Consider the following 16,302-nt stretch of genomic DNA (forward strand, 5'->3'; position numbering starts at 1 on the left):
CCGCCCTGCTTTGCCTTTCTAGTGGAAAACCCAGTGAAGAGGAGCTCTCTCCTCACTCCTGCCCACAGGAGGTCTGTGCTGAAGCCTGAGAATTGGGAATTCCATTAAATTACAAGTTCTCGGGTGATGCTGTTGCTGCTGGTCTGCGGACCCCACTGTGAGAACTATTGGAATAGAGGAGTCGAAGGTAGTTGGGAAGCTGTAGACACATTTGCATATCGTGCCCAGGGAGCCCCTTGAAAGGAAAAGGATGAGGACGCTGATGTCTTATTTACTGTAATTCAGTAGGTCCTGATGGACTGAGATGGTAATGACCTTACACATTACCGGTGAGAATAGACAGCAGGGGCCCCACGGGAGAATTCATCCTGAGGGCAATTGCAGACAGGGCTAAGCAAAGGGTGGCCCGTGGACCACCAGCAGCAGCATCTTGTGGGAGTTATTAGAAATGCAGATTGTTAGGCCCCATCCAAGACCTACTGAATCAGAGTTTCTGAGTGTGTGGCCCCCAGACTGTGTTTGAAGAAGCTCTCCGGGTGATTCTAACACACAGTGAAATTTGGGAAGCACTGGGATAGGCCGATCGTCTGCCTTCATACTGGACCCTGCCTTACCTTGATGGCAAGGTGGCCGGTTCTGGCACAGAGTGTGGCTAGTGTGGCAGTGGCTAGAAACTCTTCCAGGCCCAGCTACTTAGTTGGTGACCTGTGGGGACAGTAGCAAAGCAGGTGAGTAAAAGCTCATTTGCACTGTATCAGAAACCCAGAAGTGGCACAGCCCTGAGCGGGTCAGTGCAGGCGTCTGATCAGCAAAGGCATAAAGGCTGCCATGGGAAAACCCCACTGGACTTTGTGAGACCAATGCAGAGCCATCATTCAGGAGGCAGTGATAGAAGCAGGGACTGGGCAGGCTCTCTAGTCATCTATTTACTGACCCATCACACTACACAAGCCCTAGGGCTTTTCCATCCATTGCCAGGGGCAAGCACTGGGGAGGAAGAGAGGGTACTAAGAGAGGCTGCCTGCTCACTGGGGAAGGTGGCTGCTTAAAGGATTGATTTAGGTATTCAAAGATCTGTGACCTTCCTTTTTTTGAGACAGAGTTTTCGCTCTTGTTGCCCAAGCTGGAGTGCAACGGCATGATCTTGGCTCACTGCAACCTCTGCCTCCCGGGTTCAAGTGATTCTCCTGTCTCAGTCTCCTGAGTATCTGAGACTACAGGCACCCACCACTACGCCTGGCTAATTTTTGATATTTTTGGTAGAGATGGGGTTTCGCCATGTTGGCCACACTGGTCTCAAACTCCTGACCTCAGGTGATCTGCCTGCCTCGGCTTCCCAAAGTGCTGGAATTATAGGCGTGAGCTGCCACGCCCAGCTGACCTTTGTACCCTAAGCTGATGAAATACATCACTCCATTTATATGTCTGTAAATTCCATATTTTATTTGTGCTTCTAACAGAGAGAGTTGGTTAGTGGGACTTGCAGCGGAGAATTCTGACTCATGGTAGCCTGAAGATGAAGACTAAGGAAGGAGGTCATTTCAAGGATATTGCATGGCCCAGGATCTTCAGTCTGCCCTGAAGGACCATAAATTCCAAACAGCAGAAGATGGTTCCACTGAAGACTGCGGCAGGGAAGGATCTGGGAGAGGAGTGTATGGGAAGATGCCCTTGAACACCTGGGGGTGATTCAGCTTCATCGTTCCCCAACATCTGGCAGCCACCTCCCCTTCTCAAGCACCTCACACCTTTGCTGAGGCTGTTCCCTCCGTCTGGAGTGCCTTCTCCACTTTGCCCAGATGACAGACACCTGTGCCTCTTTCAGGACTTGGCTTGGGATCTTTTCTCTGAAGATTTTCCAGACCCGTTCTGAGGCAGTGTTTCCATTTCTCCCCATGCTCCCCACCGGACCCTCTATGTATTTCCATCACAGCATATACACCTTCTGCTCCGGAACTGTACATTCCCCAAGGCAAAGATTACCTTGTCTTTCTTTCAGACTCAGTACCTCGAATGGCAAATGAGATGGATACTACCTAGGTAGAGCTTACCATCAGGTGGAATTTTTATAAAGATATCTGAATAGGGGATTAAGCCTCAGTGAGGAGCTTTAAATGCATATTTTACCAGTGATACTACCGGGACTTTAGTACCTAATCTGCTTTAGAGTCACTCCTGCCTAGGGGAGATCCCAATTTAGTGGGGAAAACCCGTTTGTGCCCGTAGGGAGTTCCAGTCTGATAAGGGTGACACAGCCCTTGCCCTCAACAAATTCCCAGAATGATGGATAAACATAACATATTAGCCGTGACACGGTTTCCTGCCATTTGCTGGTTTCTTTTCATGCAATAAAAAATGTGGCCCCTGACAGCCCAAGCCTAAATTGTCCTGCAGTTCACAGTCTAGAGACAGAGCTCATCGCGTAACATCAAATCTCGGAGAAGGTGCTGTTTGGCCTTGCATGGCCCCGGTGCCCGTCCCTGTGGGCAGGTGGGGCTGCGTGGAAGAAGCGAAGGCAGGCTGGTCCTGCCAGTCTACACAGAATGGGTTTGCCACGGGACAGAGGTCTGGTATTGGGGATTTGGAGGCGGGCACTGCAAGTTGTCATCGACTGACAAAACTATTCCCCGGGGCTGCAGAGGGGTCTGGACACATAAATCCAGCACGGAATGCGGACGGGGGCACATACCACAGAAGCAAGCTCAGATCAATACTCCAGAGTAGACTTAAAAGTGGAGAGGAGTCCTGGTGTTTGAGGTCAGGTGGAGTTAAATGGGCAAAGTTCACAGGGGAAGACGAATCTTGACCGGGAATTGGAAGAAAGAGTGCAACAAGTTTTAAGAGGCTTGTCCTTGCAGATGCCTGGGGACCAGGACCGGGTGTGCTGAAGGAATACCTGAGGAAGAAGAGGACAATTCCTCGGAGGATGCTGGAAACCCCAGGTCCCACCAGTCTCACACACCTAGCCCAAGGCCCTTCACTCCTCTGCCCCCCATTACAGCATAGGACGCTCTCCCACCCACAACGGTGGGGACCAGCTCTTGGGAGCCTGCAGTCTTAGAAGATAAACATGCATAGCTTTACTCCTTCCAGAGTGAGAAACAGGGATGGGGGTGGGGGGTTGGGGGGTGGGGGGGTGGAGGTTAAGTCCTATGGAAATAAGGAATAGTGCTGGGTAGGGGGACAGGGAGGAATTGAGAATTGAGGAGGGAGAGGGAGAGAGAGAGAGACGCTACAGCCATACCACCCTGTACACACCTGACCTCCTCTGATCTGGGAAGCTAAGCAGGCCTGGGCCTGGTTAATGCTTGGATGGGGGAGAGAGACAGAGGTTTTAGCCTATGAAAGGAGCAGAGTTTGGGGTAGAGGAGAAAACAGGGGCAGCCCTCACTGTGATCATGACAACACAGATACATCCAACTGTGCCCATAAACTCCACTGTGTGCGAGTCTGTTCCTAAGCCAAAGCCCCAGGACAGAAAGGAACAAACAGATCTCCAGGTGTGGGAATCACCTCCAGAGAGCCTACACCTCTCCTGGCTGGGCACTGCCGGGGGCAGAAGTGGGGGATTCCTTTCAGAGGTCACCTCTCTCTTGGGGCAAACAGAGGGATGCTTTCCATGCTGAGTACCTTCTTCTACAGAAAGGAATATAATGGTAGGTGCATGGTTTGTGCTTGAAGCATGGTCCGAGGCTCTGGGGTCGGGGGAGAGGTCTCTCATTGAGAGGTGGGCACAGAGGGTGGCACAGCCCTACTCACACATCCCCATGAAGCCCAGGAGCTTACCACCAGGACCATGCCACCAGGCAAGGCACATCCCTGCTTCCCTTTCCCCAGGTTGGGGAGCGCTGGGCTCCAGATGGATTTTAGGAAGGCAGATTCCTCAGTTCGCTGGAGGAGGAGTCTCTGCCAAGCGCCCGCCCGCAAAGCTGAGCTCCCCCCACCCTCCTGTTCTTATCTCTCTCCCTTTTCCTTTTCTTGCCCCCACTTCCTCTGCTGATCGTCTTTCAGCTCCTGTCTTCTTTTCTGCTCGCCTGGCCTCTCTCCCCGCCCACCAAGTCCCTCCTTCCTCTTCCTCTTCCCCTCTCCACTGTCATCTGTCTCCAGTTCCTTTGGTCTCTCTCCTGTCTCCCCACCTGCCTTCTCTCTATTTAAATCGATACTGAAGCCAGAGGAGTAGGTGGAAAAATACCGCACTGGGGACAGCAGAGGGGAACGTTTGGCGTTAGACCTTTTTCTTCCTGCCACCGTAGAACCAGAGCAGAGATCCCGAGAGCCATTACCACTCACCCACGCATCCCCCACACTCACAGCCCACACCCCCAGCCAGCACCGCTACTGTCTGGCAGCCGGAGGCAAGAAGTCAGGGGAAGAGACAGCGGTCACACCCCAGCCCCTTCTTGCGTACCCTGCAGCCAATCGTGATTTTCAACCCATGAGGAAAGTGGAACTTTCCTAAGTTTGGTCCATCTTGGGGTCAAGCCTCACGGAAACCCTAGGTATTCTGCCATTTGTAATTTGTCCAAAGCCAAAGTTAAGTCATCACCCCTCACCCACTTCACATTGGATTGTGTACTGATCACCATGGTGGGAGGAGGGCTGGGTCCCTGGCCCTGAGGAGTACCAGAACGGCTGGAACACCTGCCCCAGGGCTGTGTGCTTGATGGTCCCAGAGCTGGAGCTGGGAGGACAGAGGTGGGCCTGAATATCTGGAGGGAGCTGGACAGGTTGGTTTAGAAGACTTTTCAGAACTGAAACCAAAGTTCAGAGATGAGGACAGTCTTTTAACTCCCATTTGACTAACATGGAACTCCTGGATATGTTGTAAGCCCACCCAGTGAGATGGAGGCTTTTCCTAACGGTCCATAAACACATTTCCTGAAGCTCAGGGCCCTCCCTTGGGGGAGAAGTTACCCACCAAGGAGCCCCTCTACTGTGGACAGCTATACTAGGAATAAGCTAGCCACAGGTTGCCCCAGGATGTCCGCCTGGTGCCCCAAAGGGAACTCTTGACCCAGGAAACTCCTTCAAATGCATGCAGATTGACATTCAGTCACCTGAAAGGCTCCTGGGTCTGGGTACAGGCTGAGGGTGGTAATGAATGGGGCTGTCAGCCCAAGAGCCTTCATTCATGCTCTGGGAGTCCACACTGTAGAAAAACATGGGTCCCTGGGTGCCACAGGCAGCAGGGGGTGGGGAAGCGGTCAGCCATCAATCATCCACTACTGGGGCTGCATGTGTGTACTTCACATACATCCTTGCCCTCACTGGCTTGCAAGCGATTGGGGGATTCTTTGTTTACCTGTGTGTGCATGTTCGTGAGTGTTTTTATCAGTGTAGAAAGGGGTAGCTATGCATATATCTTACATATCTGTGTTTCGGGAATCTATGTGGGTACACAGGGATCTGGACAACTGTGTGTGTGTGTGTGTGTGTGTGTGTGTGTGTGTGCATGTGTGTGTATGTGTGTGTAAAATGAAACACACACACACTACACAGAGAAAGAGCACTAGAGAAGAATGAGTGGGCCAGCACAAGTGGGGAAAGAAAGCACAGCCTGTGTGAGGCCTGACGGAGTTCTTAGCTTCCTGCTAGTGTTCACCACGATCCAGCTCTGCGAGTCTTAATGGTTGTTATAGACTCTTAATCATTCTAGGGCACATTGACTTTTCAGAGCTGTTTCTTACCTATTACCTCATTCGATCCTCATAACAATTTCACAGGGATCTCTTTCTTAACTTCCAAGATAAAAGCTCTGAACTCAGAGAGGTTAAGCAACTTGCCTAAAGTCACACAGCTCCTTAGATTTGACAAAGTACTTCCTAGATAGTTCCAGTAGATGAGAAATTGTCATCTATATCAAAGAGAAATGGTACATTGCCTTGCAGCTCATTCATCTAATATACAGCAGTTCTAACAATGGTCTAATAAAGCGTGGAACTTCCCTTCTAAGACCTCCTAAGTCTGGACTAGGGTCAGATGCGAGTGCAGCTGCCCTGCAGGATAAGGAAATAAGTAAAAACTAAAATGCCTGGATAAAACCAGCCCCCACTAGACTCGCGTCCTATCCCTCAATGTCAATTTATTTGCATGCATGCACACACACACACACGGCCTGAGTACCATTTCCCTGTGCACCCGGGTTTCCTCTCCCTGCCTGTTGGCACCCTTGTGACCAGGCCTGCTCCCAGAGCAGAATCCCAGATCTAGAAGAGGGAGCAGTTCCACTTCCTGCTCTCCAAGCTGTCCTCATGTGGGCAGGACACACATGCAAAATGACTTCACACCGTCAAAGAAAACACACAAACAAATGCGGAGTAATAGCCCAGCTGCAGGAGCTTTATACAGCCGTGCCAGGGGGTGGATGGATGAGCGGAGGCACAGAATCGGGGCTGCTGAGTCAAAGCAGCTGTGTTCTGTACTCAGGAACTGAGCTCTAAGGGCAAGCTCTAGCTGGTACCTATACCTCGAGGCCTCTTGCATAGAGTCTGGCATGGAGCACTGTTGAATGGAGGCCTTAGACCCCATGGGCTCTGACCCAGGGTCTGAGGCACCTGTGGGGCCTGGAGCAGAAAGGTGAAATGGCAGGAGACCAGACAGACTGTACGTGCCGAGGGGTAGAACAAAGCGCCTCCATACAGGCCTCAGGCCAACCTCCTCCTGTGGTCACCGATGCAGTCGGTGGCTGTCAGAAGATGTGACCTGCCCTGGCAGCGCCTCAAAGCTGCACCAGGACTCCATCCTCAGTTCTGCAGAGCTCCTCCATTAGATCAACTGGCCTCCTGAGCAAGCTGGGAGAGAAGAAGCCACTGTACACCGGGGGAAGCTGAGCCCAGAGCAAAAAGGAGCTGAGCATTGGGTCACGCTGGACTCTGGAGAGCCAGACCTGCTGATCTTCTTCCAGCACTTCCTCCTCCCCCCGGCCTCATTTAAGGTCTCCTGGAGGTTGATTTAAACTAGGCTTTTACAAAAAATCCCTACCTTGTATCCCTTGGTTTATTTTCCCTAGGCTCCAGTTCCCTGCTTGTAATTTGGATCACCCTGAAAAGATATAAACATCTCTGTTTAAAGAGCCTCTGAGGAGCCAACAGCGGCTCTCCGGCCCTTCTGTGATCAGAGAAAGCACTTGGGAGTGGGGAGACATGGGCCCTCCTGTGCCTGCCCCAGTCTGTGTCTGAGCCTTAGGACTGAGGCCTGGGGGTGCTGGAGAGGATGAGGCCTGATGGGTCTGAGGAACGTGCAGGGAGCTGGAGGGCGGGGAGCACTTCTGCTCCCTGCACAGTGGCTGGTGCTGCAGTTTACAGCCAGGCACCTAATTTATAAGCTGTTTTTACTGCTGTTGTCAAACAGCCACAAACCAAAGAAATAAAGTAGCCAGAGGAACAATGTCTCGCCTCCACCTTGGCCCTCCCAGCCTGTCTGCCGTGTCAGGGCCTCTGTCTCCAGGGCCGGAGAGCTGAGGTCCTCTGGTGACAGATCTTCCAAAGTGATTCCTTGGGGCCCTGAGAGGGTAGGAGACATATTCAAGGAAGCTAGTGGGGAAACCAAAGCCAACTGCAGGGGACAGCCAGGTGGGAAGCTCCCAGGGTCCCTCCAGAGAAAGGGGCACAGGTTCAAACCTTGCTGGCTCCTGGTCAGGCATATCTGGAAACTGCTCTCGAGCCCGTGTGGCTACCTTACCAGCTTCTCCTGGTGCCAAGGGGAGAAAGGCCAGTGACGATGTCCTGCAGAGGAAGGCAGTGATGTTCACCCTGGGGCTCCATCCCACCCAGGGGCAGCGCAGCCACTACCCTGCTCACCCACAGCCCCCATGGTCCACACCACACTGTTGGCACATGATGGCCAGATGAGCACTTGATGGCATGGTGCTGTTCCCTTGTGGGAATGGTGTATGATACCTTCTATGCCATGATACCTCAGGGTGCCTTGGTGTCCCCTTTCTCGTCACTGTGGGCCAGGTCCGCAATAAGCAGGTGATCAGTAAATACACAGGGAGTGAACTGAGTGATTCTGGAAAGAAAAGGGGGACCAGAGCACTGTCCCTGAAGAAGGCAGCAGGCAGGCATGAGGGTGCTGAGTGTGGAGTGTGAGGCAACCACCCAGGGAGGAGCTAGGAACCACCCTAGCTAGGAACCACCCCGCAGACATCGCCATCCACACTCTTGGGGAGGAACCGGTCATTTTCAACAGTCACTCTTCAATATCCCACTTCCATGGTGGGCCTTGAATTCATGACGTGTTTGGTCAGGTGCTGAGAGCTCCAAAAGGTCTCTGCAGTGAGAAATGTCAAGCACAGCCTCCCATTAATCATGCTGGAGGAACACAGAGGAGAGTGGCGACCTCTTCCAGGGCCTCCAGAAGTGCGTCATGGAGGAGGCAACACTTTGAGCTGAGTATAGGAGACTGAGTTTCCTGGCTACAGGCTAGGAGACAGCTATTCCAAGCCTTGAAAAGCAGGGTGGGTCATAGCCACTCTGTTGCTGACTCCTGCTTGCCCACTACAGATAACCAGCTCCAGCCACAGCTCAAGGTCAAGACCACTCTCTCTCCATAGCCACCCAAACCACAGGCTCACCTAGACCTATTCAGAAATCCCTTCCTTAGCACTGCCAGCCTAAGCAACTCTCCTCTCTTCCTTCTTTATCCCAGACACAGACGGATGACAGAACCCCCTCTTCTCTTTCCCCTTGTCCCAGCCTGGGCATCCCTCTGCTGACGGCAACTGGACTTGGTGTCACCCGTCTCCCTTCATTACAACCCTTCTTGCTTAACCATAGAAACGGTCAAGAGCGCAGCTCACTCATCGAATATACACCAGGTCTAACATTGTTCTAGTACAACCAGGAGCATGCCCCTCTAAGACCTCCTAAGCTTGGACTACGGTGAGATGTGAGCACAGCTGCCCTGCAGGATAAGGGAATAAGTAAAAAAAACTAAAGTGCCTGGAAAAAAACAGCCTCCACTAGACTTGTGTCCTATACCTCAACGTCAATTTATTTGCATCGAATAAGTCTCCCAGCCCTCTCCTATCCATCCACCACAGCCTCAGTCAGTCTAATATCCATTCAACAGACATGTATGGGTCCACTCCGTGTAAGGAGAATGAGAGATGCTAGGGAAGTAACCTGGAGTGATATTTAGTCTCTGCCCTTGAGGAGCTCACAGTTGAGTAGAAAATCATGACATAATGGCCAAGAGTGACATCAAAAACCACCTATCAGAATCGTCGGCCAAGAGCGACATCAAAAACCACCTATCAGAATCATCTCATTACAAGAAAACTGGGAAAGATTAAGTGACTTGCAACATTGGAGAACAACACTGCAGAGAAGAAGCTAGACCCAGGCGCTCTTCCCAGAATCATATTATAACATGTATGGATTGTTATCAGATGGACCTGGCCTTGACTCCTGGCACTGCCATTTTCTAGCTGTGTGACCTTTAGAATGTTACCCAGCCTGTCTGAGTCTCAGTTTCTTCCTCTGTAAGACAAAGAGAGCAAGACCTTGCTTACAGGATTAGAATAAGGATCAGGGTGGCCAGGTGCGGTGGCTCACGCCTGTAATCCCAGCATTTGGGGAAGCCGATGCAGGTGGATTACCTGAGGTCGGGAGTTTGAGACTAGCCAACATGGTGAAAACCAGTCTCTACTAAAAATACAAAAATTAGCCTGGTGTGGTGGCACACTCCTGTAGTCCCAGCTACTTAGGAGGCTGATGCAGGAGAATTACTTGAACCCAGGAGGCGGAGGTTGCAGTGAGCTCAGATCGCACCACTGCACTCCAGCCTGGGCGACAGAGTGAAACTCCATCTTGAGAATAAAAAAAAGAAGAAGAAAGATCAGGGTAAGAGGCTGAAAAGTGCCAGGCAACGTAATGAATTCAGTAGGAGGTAACCTACAGGAGTGGCTGTGGCAGAAGGAAGGGTGACGGTAGCAGCTAACATGTCGTGTGTCAGGGGCCCCACATGTACCTTCTCACATCACCCCTCTGAAGTACGCACTTTTCATTTTTAGGACAGTTGAAGAAAATGAGTCGGAGAATGCAAGGAACTTGTCCAAGGTTACCAAGGTAAGAGGTGGGGAGAGGCAGCACCGTGGGTCCCACCCTGCAATCCTACCCGTGTCTCTGCTGGCCTGCTCTGACTCTCAACCTATAAACATGTATGGAGTCCCTGAGGTTTACAAGCACTCTGGGGATACAGAGCAGAACACTGTAAAATCCTGGCCCTCGAGGCTCACAGGGAGTTGAAGTAATCAGGGAAGACTTCAGAGAGGAGGCAGGGACTCCACATGGGCTTTGAAGAATGGAAATATTATAGAAAAATGGGGGAGATACAGATAGGCATTCCCACAGATAGAAATGGCATGAGCCAAGGCCCAGAGGCAGGATTAGTACCAGCAGAAAAAGGTTTGTTTTCTTTTTTGTTGTTGTTGTTTTGTAGAAATGGAGTCTTACTGTGTTGCCCAGGCTAGTCTCAACTCCTGGCCTCAAGTGATCCTCCTGCTCAGCCTCCCAAAGTGCTAGGATTACAGCCATGAGCAAGCACACCCAGTCAGGAGAGGGTTTTTTTGGTTTTTGTTTCTGAGACAGAGTTTCTTTCTGTTGCCCAGGCTGGAGCGCAGTGGCATGATCTTGGCTTACTACAACCTTCTCTTCCCGGGCTCAAGCAATCCTCAACTTCACCCTTTCGAGTAGCTGGGACCACAAGTGTGCACCACCATGCCTGGCTGATTTTTGTATTTTTCGTGGAGATGGGGCTTCACCACATTCCCCAGGCTAGTCTCCATCCGCCTCAACCTCCCAAAGTGCTGGGATTACAGGTGGGAGCAACCGTGCCCAGCCAGGAGAGGGGTTATTGAGTCCCACATTTACGTATCACCTTTTCATTCACTCATTCATCTCTTTACTCATTCATTCATTCAATGCATATCTCTTGAGCACATGCTATTTGTCAGGCATTGTTCTAAACCTTGGCAACATATAAGCAAGGATGCAGGTCTCAACTCAATCTAGCTGGCAAACAGTGCAAGGTGAAATGTTAGGGTAGACAATATAGGGTGGTAGGGGACCCAGAGGAAGGGCTCTTAATCTATCCCTGTGGAGTCTGGCAGGGTTTCCTAGAGGAAGTGGTGTCTAAGCTGAAACATGAGGGATGCATATATGGAACGATTTCAAAATATTCATACTCACTATCGTCATGATCAGCAGTGTCAAAATCACTTACATTTATTGAAGCCTCGCTAAGTGCCAGGGACCAGATTAGGCACTTTATATATATTCCCTTCTAATACTCATGACAACTCTATCAGGTGATGCTTGCTATTCATTACCCCTATTTAAAGATAAAGAAATGGAAGTAAAGAGTGTTTACAAGACTTGCCCAAAGTCACATGGCCAGGAAGTGGTAGGGTCCGGGATCATCAGAGGAGGTCAGATGGGCCTTACCCTTTGTGTCCTTAGCCACTCGTCAGGCTAGATGGCAGAGAGAAGCATGCTGAGGCCCATAACATGAGAGAGAGAGAGAGAGAGAGAGAGAGAGAGAGAGAGAGAGTGAGTGCTGGGAAGGTATTTAACCCATCAAGTGATGTTTCCAGTATGCCCACAATATTCCTCAGTGTTACACCAAGTGTCCACACCCTCAGCAGCTCAGTGTTTCTGCTCCTGGCAAGGAGAATCCTTCAGAGTATAAACCCAGTGCTCCAAAATGCCAGAGCGTCAAAAGACAAAGCAGCTCCCAGAAAGCCAAGGACATCTCCTTTTTCTTGAGCTTCTCCTACCCCTCAGCCCCTCTTGAGGAATTGGCCCATGGGAAGTAGAGAGTGGGCATGGACTCTCTAAGTTTTTCACAGGGAAGCTCAGGTAGAGTCGCATGTCCCGTTGCCACCAAACTCTCCCAGTTAACAAACCAGAACTGCCCACCAGAAGTAAACTTCTAGAACGTGTACTCCAAGAGAGACAGCATGAAGTAGCATGCTCGGTTGCAGACCAGTTCTGCCCTGAAGCACTGTGGGGTCTCAGTGTCCTCCTCACAGAAGGAGGTGTTCTGTCCAGGTAAGTGCGGTCTGTCTGAAAGGAGATAGAAAAAGTAGTGAGACGCTGTCCTGGCCGACTGTCTACCTTCCTGGAGCCCCCACAAGATCAGGATCCGAAAGATGGGGGTGGGTCTAGATGGTGATGCTTGGGGCCACAGTGTGATGGAACAGGAAAAAGTCTATGTCTTTCCCTTCCAGACATTTGGGCAGAAGAGTGAGAGTTCTGAGCTCCTAGGTTGTTCCTGGGATGTAGGGAGGGGATGAGAGTGATTAAATGAATCAAGCCTTGGAATGACTCTTCCAGCGCCCAGGGCAGGGAGCATTATGTACTCCCTGCCAACTACAAGGCCAAGCCTGTCATGGGTTGGCATGAGCGTGTCATGGGTTCAAGGAATGCAGACTTGATCCCAAAACAAAGCAGAAGGCAAACCCTGTAGTAATTGAATTCAGGATCCTTCTTAAACTTGAAGGTGAAGCTGATTAGGCTTAGGATAAACAAATAAGCAAAATAAGTTTATAGTTCTACTTCACAGGATAGATAATCCACTTAGAATACAATCTTTCAAGAGGAGGCTGGGGCTGGAAATATACAAGGCTCCCAAATGAGATTACGATGACTTGGGGGAAATTGATTCATTGTAGGTTAGAAGGAGAAGTGAAGCATTTTCATGATATTCTTAATATTTGAGAATGCCAGAAGAATCTGGCTTTTCTGAAACCATCCCGAACGTCATGCCAAGATCAAAGGCAGACTGGTGGCTGACAAACAGTGGGAATATCAAAGCTGAAGTTTCTTTTTTAAAAAACATTTTGTTTTGAAATGATTATAGATTCATAGGAAGTTGGAAAATAGTAGAAGGCCCTCCCATGTACCCTGCCCCCAATTTCCCCACCGGTAACATCTTACATAACTATAGTACAATATACCAAATTACATTGAGAAATATAATTTACTTATTTGATTGGTGAAAATACCAAAACCAGCAAAGGGACATTTGAACTGAATCTGTCCTTACAGGTTACCAAGAATTCTGGGCAGAAACAGAGTTATAATTCAGCATTATTCAGGGTGCACTTTGATCCACTTCATTGTAAGCAAAAGGCATGCAACACGGGGTGCTGACCACCTGCATCCCCACCGTTCCTGGAGATGGGATTTCTGATGTTAGAATCTCTCAGCTTTGGTTTAAGAATTGCTCAAGATGTTCTTCAGATCCCAAATTCCAGTGAAACAGCTGATTTCAGTCGATTTGAAGACCCCCACAGAGGAACAGACTCATGCCAAGAATACAATTTCTTTATTTCCCTGTCTCATGACTTCACTCTGTATTCTTTGACCAGTCAACAATCTCCCCACTTTGGCTCACTCCAAAACCCTTAAAAACCCTAGCCCCAGACTCCCTGGGGAGATGGATTTGAGGTTTCCTCCCATCTCCTCCTTCTGTGGCCTCAAGATTAAACCTATTTCTTCAGCTGTAGCTTGGTGTCTCAGCATAGTGACTTGCCACACACATTGGGCCATGGACCTGTTGCAGTTACTATGCCATCCACAGATCTCATTCTGATTTTGCCAGTTTTAAAGGACTCATTTGTGTTTGTGTGTGTGTGTGTGTGTGTTTCTGTGTGTGTGTGTTTAGTTCTATGCAATTTTGCCACATGGGAACATTCATGTAATCATGCCATAATCAAGACGCGGAACTGTTCCATTCACAAAGATCCCTGTCACATCATATCCTTCATCCCCAAGCCCTGGCGACCATTAATCTGTTCTCCATCTGTGCGATTTTGTCATTTTGAGAATGTCATATGAATGGAGTCATGCGGTACCTCTGAAGTTGCCTTTTCTTCACTCAACACAATGCCCTTGAGATCTTTCCAAGTTGTTGCATGTATCGATAGTTCACTCTTGTTGTTGTTGATGTACAACAAAAGATTAGGCAAAATGTATCACAGTTCATCTAATCATTCAACCATTGAATGACATTTGGGCTGTTTCCCATTTGGGGCTACTACAAATAAAACTGCTGTGGACCATTATGTACAGGTTTTGGTGTGGACGTGGTTTCATTTCTTTGGACAAAAGTTTAGTGAGATGATTGTTGGATCATATGATTAAGTATATGTTTAGTTATTAAGAAACTGCAGTTGAGAGTAAACGGACAGACAAGAACATCTGGGAACCACTGCAGGGGGTCTCCATTGCAGGGTCAGAGGTGTCCACTAAGTCTCGGCTGGTGCCTGGCAGGGAAGGGATAATGATTGCCCTAGAAAGACTGAGACTGCAGCTGACACAGCTGGGACATGACCAAAGGCAATTGGAAGGAAGAGCTATCTGAACTCCAAAGCTATTCAAAGCCACCTACGGAGAACTCAGAAACAAATTTTAATCAGCAGAGTGATACTGGCCTCCCATAAACCTCTAACCACGCTAGAAAGACAGACTGCCCAGAATGATTCTCAAGCCATAATAGCGTACTGGTAAATCAGAGCCCTGTGCACCAAGAGCACAATCAAAGAGGCTTAATTGTTCACTAAGGAGTTCTGTGGTCCAGCCCCAGCCTCCCCCAGGTCTGCCTCACGTGACTGGAGCGGCTGCCAAGCGGAGGACACCAGCCTCATTCCCTCATTCCCTCAGTAAACATTTGCTGAGACCCTCCTATGTGCTCAGGCCTCAGACCAAAACAAAAGAAGCCAGTATCTGGACAGGTGGTCACATTTAGAGGTGAATGGTAAGTTGTGCCAACCAAGAGGATGCTGAGGGTTTTGGTCTTAAGAAGTCCTAGAATACCTTAGGAAAATTAGCATCTCACCAGCTAGAGCTTTTTTTTTTTTTTTTTTTTTTTTGAGATGGAGTTTTGCTCTTATTGCCCAGGCTGGAGTGTAATGGAACGATCTTGGCTCACTGCAACTTCCACCTCCCAAGTTCAAATAATTCTCCTGCCTCAGCCTCCCGAGTAGCTGGGATTACAGGCATGCACCACCACGCCCAGCTAATTTTTGTATTTTTAGTAGAGACGGGGTTTCACCATGTTGACCAGGATGATCTTCAACTCTTGACCTTGTGATCCACCCACTTCAGCCTCCTAAAGTGCTGGGATTACAGGTGTGAACCACCACACCCAGCCTAGAGCTTCTTAACACAGGGCAGGTTATAGGGCATATGGATGAAGAAGGGTGTCAGGGCCTTAGGAACAATGGCTAACACTGAGCACCCTGTCAAGTGCTAGGTGCCTGGCCTTTGCCGGGCATAGCATAGTAATTTTAAAGGGTAAGATTTATGCAACACTTGTTTATTGAATTTCCTACTAAATATGGGGATGCCACACTATCTCTGATATCTCAGAATAACCAAAGAAGACACTGATTTCACAGAATGGGGAAAGCTACTTGGGCAAAAGACAAAATGGTGTGTTAACAGTCCCACCTAACATGGCCAATGCTCTCTTGATTTCCTGTGCTAGAGATTAAGGCAGCCATCCAGCGGTTCTCCAACGGGGAGAGGTGAGGGAGCCAAAGCTCCAAACTGGGATTTAAGTAGAGTTCAAAAAAGCATATTCGACATGATATTATAGTTCTATATTTGAAATTCATATTAAAATAAAATTAAAAGTATGTTAACTTAATTTTTACAATAAAAACTAGAGTAAGTCAGGCTTGATAAAATGGTCTTAGCTAGCGCAGAGATACAGAAAAGAACTAACTCTCAATTGAAGACAAATTCCAGAGCAAAGCACAGTAGAGTCCCCAAAAGTATGTGTGGTATTTTTGTTTATTACAAAGAAAGTTTGTGTGAAAAGAAAAAAAAATTAAAAATATTGTATTAGGGGGTTATTGTAATACCCTGGTCTGATCCACTTTCTCAAATGACAGACCCTCTCCCATCCGAAGTCAGAAAGTGCAACCTTCAGAACACCAGTCAGGGGGCCTTAGATGCCTTTCTTCTCATCTCTCTTTGAAATACTGTCTCCTTCCTCTAAGAAATCTTTTGTGAGTGTCAGGTTGTTCTGCTGTTCCCTGAAGGTCATGCTAGGAAGGAAGCTCCCTTTGTTTTGGAAACTGCCTGGGGCCAGACCTGGCCGAAAACTCCCCTGTGTTGGTGGATTTGTCAGGGGGTCGGCCTGGGCAGTAGGGGTCCCGCAACATGAAGCATTCCCTTTGTCACACGTGGTAGTAGGAAAGCAGGAAGTATGTGGCAGGAGACCACAAGGTCTCCATCCTGAAGCACCCGCTAAACAGCATCTGGCAGCCCCTAAAACGTTCTAAACCTC

The sequence above is a fragment of the Saimiri boliviensis genome, chromosome 14 (genome assembly GCF_048565385.1).
Source record: "Saimiri boliviensis isolate mSaiBol1 chromosome 14, mSaiBol1.pri, whole genome shotgun sequence".
Lineage (NCBI taxonomy): Eukaryota > Metazoa > Chordata > Mammalia > Primates > Cebidae > Saimiri > Saimiri boliviensis.